This window comes from Poecilia formosa, unplaced genomic scaffold, assembly GCF_000485575.1.
Source record: "Poecilia formosa unplaced genomic scaffold, Poecilia_formosa-5.1.2 Scaffold157, whole genome shotgun sequence".
In the NCBI taxonomy this organism is placed as follows: domain Eukaryota; kingdom Metazoa; phylum Chordata; class Actinopteri; order Cyprinodontiformes; family Poeciliidae; genus Poecilia; species Poecilia formosa.
The window spans coordinates 1,160,772-1,167,945 of record NW_006800096.1 but is presented as its reverse complement, the minus strand read 5'-3'; positions in this window follow the sequence as shown (position 1 = coordinate 1,167,945).

Below are 7,174 nucleotides of genomic sequence, written 5' to 3'. Positions count from 1 at the left end.
ACTACATTTTATGTTTAATTGGGACTAATTGTTTATACATGAATCCCCACTGTCAAGTCTTGTCAATAACCGTAAAAAAGCTTTGTAGATATATATTTATTGCACCAGTAAAAAGTAGTTCTTTACAAACAACTTTGGTCATCAATTACGTGATCATTGTGGGATAAATTTAGTTTTTATCAAATTGTGCAATTTTCCCCTGCAGCAACGCAACATCCAGATTTAAAGCAGCTCTTGAGTCGGAGTGGCTCAAGGTAGAAGTTTGTTATATTCAATATTGACATACAAATGCATAAAGAGATGAAAAGGGAATTGGTGAAATCAGAAGAGGCCCTCCAGTAAGTGAGGATTACAAGACTCAGGAGTGTAAATAAACCATGGAGCACAGCGGAAAAACCTGCCCTAATTTCAAATTTAAGAATGTCTCTAGCCTAAGACATTCTAGTTTCACTGAAAATTTTCAGATCATCAAACGAATATCCATGCCAGTACAAAAATGCATTTTGTACTGACATTCATTTAGTTGGTACAAATTGTAATTCAAGTGAAATTTGATGATCTGAGAACGTCAAATGAAAGGTTGTGCCTTTTTATAGCTCTGCAACTTTAAAGAGGAAGCAGCATATGCAAGCTCCCATTTTAAATTATAAAAAGAGAGCTGGTTTTAGGTAAGAAGCAAGAATGAAAGAATTTGCCTCAGCAAATACCCTATTTAAGCATCATATATTTAATAGAGAATTGCACATTATTTTTGTAGCAGTCGGCTTTCAATCAGCGTTAGTATCTGAGTTACAGCTGTTTCTCAAAGTGGCAGGTGCCTTTTCTCTCACTCTCTTGCAGCTTACAGAAGAGCAAATAGGGAAAATTTGCATCCCATCAGATTTAAAACTCGCTTTCTACTCTAGCAACGGCTGATCAAAAATCCTCTTCCTCAATTTTACATGGTCTTACCGCCTCCTCAGACTCGCTCTTCTTTAGCATTTCATGAACTGCAGCATGTCAGATTTATAAGTGTAAAATAATTCAACTCTGTTCTCACTACTTATTCATACCTCTCGAGTCAAACTTCATAGAAAGCGTCTCATGGTGAAATGACTATGCTAACATTAATGTAAAGTGCATTGGATCCAAAAGGAAAACATAGTATTTAAATGGTAAATGTATGGACTTGAAATTTGTGCAACACCATGTAAAACATAAAACTAAGATGAGATTTCTCACAGACACTCTGTCCAATTTTGACATTACGTTATATCTAAAGGCATGTATCTCAGAAAATAAGAGTCTTAGGATTTTAACCCTAAGAACAGAAATATGACCTAATTGTGAAACAGAAGGGATTGGATACAGGATTTTAAAAATTATTTACAAAAATATCCCCTGAGCCTATCATTTGCAATTACAGCTTCAAGTGTTCTGGGGTATGTCCGCACATCTTTTGCAACTTAGGGACTAGAGTTTCTACACATATTTATTTATTCATTTTTATTGGAACCCCAATAATTGGTTGAAGAGTGTTTGCGAGTGTCATTTTTGCAAGTTGGGAGATGAAATCTAAATCAGTTTACTTGCGTAGAAGTGCAGGAAGAGCTAGAAAATGATCAATAGAACATAACATAAAGTCGTTCTATTGACAAAAGCAAACATGTAATTTTACACTACCTTCACTTAGGTATAAACAAAATTATTTTCTTTAAAGCTATCAATTCAGTCGGTTATAAATTTACTGTAAAATTTTAAAACTTACCATAGATGCCTCAAGAGTGACTAAAACTAAATAACGTTCTCCCTGGCCTTCCTCACGTAGATCCTCCAGACTAGTGGCAGCAGCAATTAGCAAACACCAGACTGAACTGAGCATCTGCTGGGCTTATCATACAAACTGCTTCTCGGTTCAATGCTCCTCAGAACATTGGTTAACAGCATAACGGAGGAACATTGTTGTGCTGATGTGCTGAAGATGGAGTGTCAGAAAGAGTAGGATCTTCCTAAAGAGACAGAGGCCCAATTTCAAGGCATCGAATTGCAAAATTGCATTTCTTTTAACTTATGTTTGGTACATACAGAATTTTTTATAAGGATTGAAGGTAACATAGTTACTTGATTGTGGCGTAAAATGTGCCTGCAAAATATATAAAGCAATGCACAGTTAATAGTTCATTTTGTACCAAAGTATGAGTGCAAAAGGTGCTGAATATAAATGCACACAGCTTTTCAGGCTTAATAGAATACAAATTAAATATACTTATCCTCCCACTCCCCAACTAAACACTATTATGCGTTGGTCTATGACATAAAATCCAACTAAAACAAATTTATGTTTTTGATTTTAGCGTAACAAACTATTAAAATGTTTATGCATATGAATCCTCATGCTATGCTTTAGCATAAAAAAAAATATTTATTAAAGGGCCACCTCATTTAAGCTTTCTCCCAGAGCTTTTTTTCAAGCTTCTTTTTCTCATTATACCTAAGGTTTCTTTTTTTATTTTAAACTTAACTGAACTGAGGCGCAGATTTCGAGGTGGTGACGACACGAGCAAAGCTGTAAATCAGCCTAATTGGCACCCCCCGCCCCCCGCCTCGGCCTGAAATACAGCAGGAGCCAATGCTATGGCTGCCTGGGCGCCATGGTGACAGCTGTCTCCCCATAATGCAGGTTGTTATCCTGATGCCATTCGCCAAATTACGCCATGGATGCGGAGCGAGGTGTGCATCGATCACGGTCGTGCCTCAGCGAATTTTCTTTGCAACATCTGCTCCCATGTGTCTGGATATCACCTCATTAAAGGGGCAATAATGGAGCTGGCTCTGCGGACCAGGGCGGGTTGAGGTGGGCCTGGGAAAAGAGGCTGAGCTACATCCAAATCTGTGTGTCTGACTAAATCCTGATAAGTGCTGCCAAACCTATTCTCTCTGCAGTGCTGCTGTGACTGAAATCACACATTACCTACAGTTGCATTACATGGTGGGTCACATAAAACAGAGCAGTTTCTGTCTCTAATGTCGCATTACCAACTCTGCGGAGGACACGCAGTCGGTACAGCTCATCCCAGCAAAGTCGATTGAATAAAAAGTGGCAATTAAATGGAATTAAATAATAATTAAGTTCCATTTGATGCGAATGAAGAAAGATTTGATTTTTTTTATTTATTTTTTTTTTAGCATTGCTGTCAGAGCAGTCATACATCAACAAAAACTGGCGTCATGAGACGAGAAGTGAAGTTTTGAAAACTCAGAGTCCAGAACTTTGTGTCATTTCATTTATCTTACATAAAGGGTGTTGGGTTTTCTGAGGAGGGATGTGGACGAGACATGTCTTCACAATCTGACTGATTTGGAAACCCTCTGCAATTTTCACCAAACAAGACTAATGTATCAAGGTCAATGTTTCCCTCCCTGCAATAAGACACTGCAGAGGTGGGAAATTTTGAAATGATTCAATGTAGTGTCAGTTTTTTTTTTTTTTTTTGCACCGCACAAACTTTCACTTCAGCTATAATACACACTTGACAGCTGCAGTATCTCAGTCATTTTTCAAGGAGTCCTTTCCATTTTGAAGAGAAACGTATTTTATTCTGGAACACATTTCAAAACCTATTCTCAAGTCATCTGTTTCTCAGCCAGCCCAACTCTTTCATTTGATACTTCCTCAATTCATCACCTCAGTTAGCTGCACGCCTCGCACGAAGCCATAAGTTGTGAACAGTAAACTTTCCAATCAACGCCTGCTCTCGACAAAGCAACGCTTACATTGATGGTGAAAGTAGCAAGTTCTCTTCCAGATGAGGAAGTCCAGCTGTGTTCGTGCCTCACACCTAAGATTCTGGGTTGTTGTTTTTTTTGTTGTTGTTTTTTGTTTTTGGCTAACCAATCTCCACCCTTTACTTGCTATTTTGAACACCAGTGATTTATGAATTAAAATCAGAGCTTTTTACATGGGAACGTTTTAATGGCACAGGTTGTACCAAACTAGCTTTTTCTGAACCCTCACCTAAATTTCTGAAAGTTCCACATCATCATCCTGGACATGCTTTTAGGAAAATCAGATTTTGTTGTTGACTCACAATTACTGATATTCACATATTCTAACACATCAGGGGTTTTCTTGACTATAATATCAAAAGTATTCAAGCAGATATGTAGATAGAAACTAATTTCATTATTCATCTTCATCCTAGGAGGAAACGATTATTAGTCTTACTTCCTTCAAGGCGTCGGAAGTATCAGTAAGACAGCGGATAATTAGTGGTTTAATTTCTAATTTGCTTTCAATTCATAAGATCTCTTTTCTGATTGATATTAAACAAAAAATAGCGTTTACTAATGTCCTGTGTGCAGCTTTTGAGCAGAGGCCTTAAAAATGGGGCTTAAAAGTATTTAATGATGTTACTGATTCTCAAAGCACAGTTTTTTCATGTGATTTTTTTTTTTTATATATAAAACCACACTCAGTAGCCTAGTACTTCTTTAATTGTATGACTGTTTATTTTAACACTCTGCACAGTGCATCCCTGAAAGAAAGAGTTGACAGCCACGGCTCATATTTCTTCATTTCACAAGTGAGTGTAATTCTTCCTCGAAACAAAGCTGTAAATACGAAGGCACTGAACAGACTTGGCTGAAGCACTTGTCGTTGTTCTGTGTGGGCCGGATTTATTTTCTTCCCCTGTAAGACAGCTTTAAGAACTTAAATGTGTTGAATCCAATAAAATAAACTTCTAATGCTCAGACATCTGCTCAGGCTGCAGAGGATGGTGTTTGAGAGGAGTCTCTGCGAATCCCAATATGAGCTTAGCCCTCCCAACAAGGCTGCCTCCGTCTCACAAAACAGGGAAGGACAATTTCTCACGACAGCAGGGTTTGCTGCAGCTGCATGTTTAAAACCGATCTCTCATATTTTGGCTTTTATCATCACAAGTTGAGTTTTTCTTTTATTAGTTTGCACGCTGCGTCACTTCATTAATGACGTGAGCGGTGTTCACTTCCACAATGTCACAACAGTTTTGTAAAGATAAATATGCCAACGTAAACATGGTTTCTATAGCCTTCGTGATTTATTGTCACAGCTCGGCTTGCCAGATATTGTAACGCAACATTACGCCCTCTCGGTCAACTCAACATTTTAAGTTTTTGGTGAAATTGTGATAGATTCAGTCTTTTTGGTTTTGTCTAAAAAAATATATATATATATATATTTGAAAAGCTTGGAGTTATAACACCACAGTGAACACCGAAATATTCATGCTTTATCTCTTAATTGTTTCGTTAAACAGTTTTATTGCAATACTAATTTATTTATGTGATAGAGAGGGAGATCAAACAGATGCCACTGCCTTGTCCCGTCTGGACTCATCCATTTAGGGACCAATTTAGGCCAAAGCGAAATGTGAGAGGGTGCGTTGGGGGGGGAGGAGAGAGGGGGAAGTGGGTAAGGAGATCGCAGGAACTCAATCCGTCTGAACTCCTGCTGAGAAGGAGAGAAAGAGCAATGAACTTTGAAGTTTCTCTGGAACAGACCCAGCAGCTCGCTTGCAATGTTCCCAGGAGCTCTGCTCTGTGTGCGTTTGAGTTAGAGCGAGCGAACAAGCAGGCAGATATAGCCTGTCGGGTCTCGCAGGGTGAGATGAGAACCAGGCGCGGGATGGGATTTGGCCTTCCTCTCGCCTTTCATTCAGTAATTGAGGGCTAAGACTGGAAGGAAAACTGACAGGATCCTTTCCCCCTTGAGGTACAACCCCTGATCCTGAGGAATCCTGAGGCACTGGTTCACTCAGGCTAGGCTGGTTCCAGACATTTTTCATTTAAAATGAACACAAGCAGGAGATAGGGGGGGTTCATTGTTATCTGCTTGCGCGGGGATTGTCTCAGACTGTGCATACCACCTGTTTCCTTGAAGTTAAATTTAGGGCAAACCTTCCTGGAACAAAACAGTCTGAGCAAGAAGCAGCGTGGAAAGGTTAGATGGAGAGCAATGCACAATTAGGAGCCGTCTTCTGTGAAGAATGGAACCTCCAGAAAATGTTTAACGGTGTAGATAATTGTATTTTCTAAAATGCGCAACTTCTACCAAACATGCAACATCAAATCCTTTAAAAAGAGGGCCGCGATGGGCAAATTTAACTTTGATTATTCAAATTATAGATACTAACAGAAACTAAGCTTTCGGTTCATACTGTCAAAATTAAACACCGGCTTCAGCGGTGACTCATTTTCCAAAAGTGACTAACCAGAAATATCGACTTGTTTTGGTTTCTAGTGGAATTTTTATGATTCGTAAAAACAAATAAAAACATCTTATTCTTCACAGTGAGTATCAGGTGCTGCCTGATACTCCGCTGTCCCAGAGCGCTCACAGGTGACCAGGTCCTCGTGTAACAGGCCCTGCCAGCGGCAGTCAACAATAAATCACCGATGAGTGATGCTGCCACTGGGCGATCAACAGAGTCATCATTATCCTTTTCATGTCAATTTAATGAAAGTTTTGTAAGGTAAATGCAATTGCGGCCTAAAAAAGGAGATGCAGTCACAGGACAGATAGGAATAAGAAATAACTGAAAAAAAATAATAGGGCAAATTATAAAAGAAATCTGAAACGAGGGGCTGAGTTGTTGCTTCGAACCTCTTTGTTCTTTTAGTAGATATGTTCCTTATGAGTGCCACCAATGTTTAAACAAACACTTGACTACATAAATGCACAATGCGAGGACCCGGGCCGACATCCTGTACTTTGCTTACATGGCTGGCGTCCAAGCAGGCCTCCGAGGCTTCAGCAGCCCGCTGCGTAAAGAGCAGAGATTGATGAACAAACACACAGAAGTTGTGCCAATAAAACCAAGCTGGCAAGGTTCCATGAAGCAATCCAGCTCACCTCCCTGCCTACAGTAAAATAATCATGCGGTGCAAAAAAAAAAAAAAAGATAAAAAAGAAAAACCCACCGCAACTGGATGTGTTCGTTGGTTATTCATCTTCCCGGCTCCATGCTTCTCAGGGTTGCAGAAGGTCCACAGATACATCAGGGGAACCTTTGGTTTCTACGCAGAGGAACATATGGATGCAAGAGTCTTCAAATTGTGACGCAGTATTCTCCAACATCATAAATGTTTAATACTTCAACCTCTTTTAAATAAGACTTACGCAGCTACAGACAATATCACAGCACGTCAATGTGTT